Source organism: Paramormyrops kingsleyae, chromosome 23 (genome assembly GCF_048594095.1).
Source record: "Paramormyrops kingsleyae isolate MSU_618 chromosome 23, PKINGS_0.4, whole genome shotgun sequence".
Lineage (NCBI taxonomy): Eukaryota > Metazoa > Chordata > Actinopteri > Osteoglossiformes > Mormyridae > Paramormyrops > Paramormyrops kingsleyae.
The window spans coordinates 25,281,449-25,283,225 of record NC_132819.1 but is presented as its reverse complement, the minus strand read 5'-3'; positions in this window follow the sequence as shown (position 1 = coordinate 25,283,225).

Sequence of the window (1,777 nt, the reverse complement as noted above, 5' to 3'; positions counted from 1 at the left end):
GCAAAATGGTGTCTCTAAGCTGCTCGTAGTGTGTGTGTGTGCCCTGCAGTTGACTGACTTCACTTCATGGGTGTCCCTTGCCTTGTGTCCTACATATCCTGGGATAGGCTCCAAATAATCTGCTACCCTGTACTGGATGAATAGAATATACTGTAGAGATATAATGTAATTGCTGAATACTAACATAGTTGATGGTCGATATCGATCATTTCTGTACCAGAGGACATATTGAATTAGGTGACTTTTCTGGAATCGAAAACGTGGAGATCATTGGGAAGGCACCATGTGTGCATGTTACTGTAGTTATTTTGTTGCTTAGCAGATGATTTTCATCCAAGGGGACTTATAATGTGCTCTTTTGGTTACTGTAGCAACCAAAGCATCTGTATGGAATCTCCTCCCTGGGCTGAAAGCACTGGACCTGCCTCGTTACCCCCGAACTGTGAGAGGGGACAGCGACACAACTCCCGCCCAAGAAGGGAGGCAAACAGGAAAGGTCCGAAACGGCGGACGTACTCCATATACTTCAGTGGCACATTCATAGCACTTGTGGGAATTAAACAAAAACTCCTTCTGGCAGTTATTAAACATGCTGTCATAGTGCTGTCCTAAATGGGTGTCCATGTGTGTCTTGGGTGAGGCCTCCTCATCAGTAGACAGAAATGATGAATGCAATTACAATACTGTGCTGTTTTTAATATCTAGCTTTCCAAGAGCAAAGCGCTGTCCAGTAACAAAGTGTGTGTGTTCGATATGTCCCCCACCGAAGCAGCGCTGCGCTTTAAAAACATTGCTAATTTGTACACTGTCTCCTGTAAGCCAATGCGATGCGCCACACCCTGACTTTATTGCAAACTAGTACTGTTTACTTCAATTTACATGTGTTGGACAGGGGCTCGGTAAGGGCAGCCAGGACAATTTTTTGCTGGATTTTGAAGATGGATGCTTCGGTGGTGCCGTGGCACGTGGACGCCTGGTGACTGGCTCCAGTTAAGACTCATGAAGACCTCATTATAAACACATGTGATGATAATGTTTCAAACTGAGCATCATACCAGGGGTCTAGTGCTGATAGGCATTTGGATATAAAATAGGCTGCGGGTGATTTCTGCTGCTGGGTTGACCTGAGGTACAGTTAGTTGCTGTGTAGCACTGGTAAATAATTATTAATTTTTCTATATTAATGCCAAGCTTTTAATAGCTTTTAATACCTATTGTTTTAAAAAAATGACTGATTGTAAATTTATGTGGAGGTTAGGAAAAATTATACCTAATCTTTGTAATCAAATTTGATCAACCGCATTTAGATCATGCATAAGATATATTACGTGTTATAAATGGCCTTTTATTTGATAGCCTTAAAGATCGCTGAGTGCTCTGAATGCTCACCCCATTCTGACGGAATACTGTAAAATTAACAAGACTGTATACAGCCGAAGTCGTACATGAGAAGCCGACCAGACGAAGATCAAAAAGTCAGCATCAATGGCATCGTAAAGTTTCAGACGGCGGTTCGAAAGATAATACATATTAAACCCAGTTGTTCAAAACATCTCAGAATTCAGATGTTTTCCGCACATATCTACCGCCCAAGAGGGAACTGCGAAGTATTCAGAATTACATCAGAGAGAAAGAAAGGGAGAGTGACATAGACAGAGAGAGAGAGAAAAAGCGAGAGAGAGCAAGAGAGAGGGAGGAAAAAATTCTTGAAGTATGAGAAAATTTTATTGCTCCCCTCCCCTCTCTCCTTCCCTTTCTCTTTCAGTCGTTCTCTTCC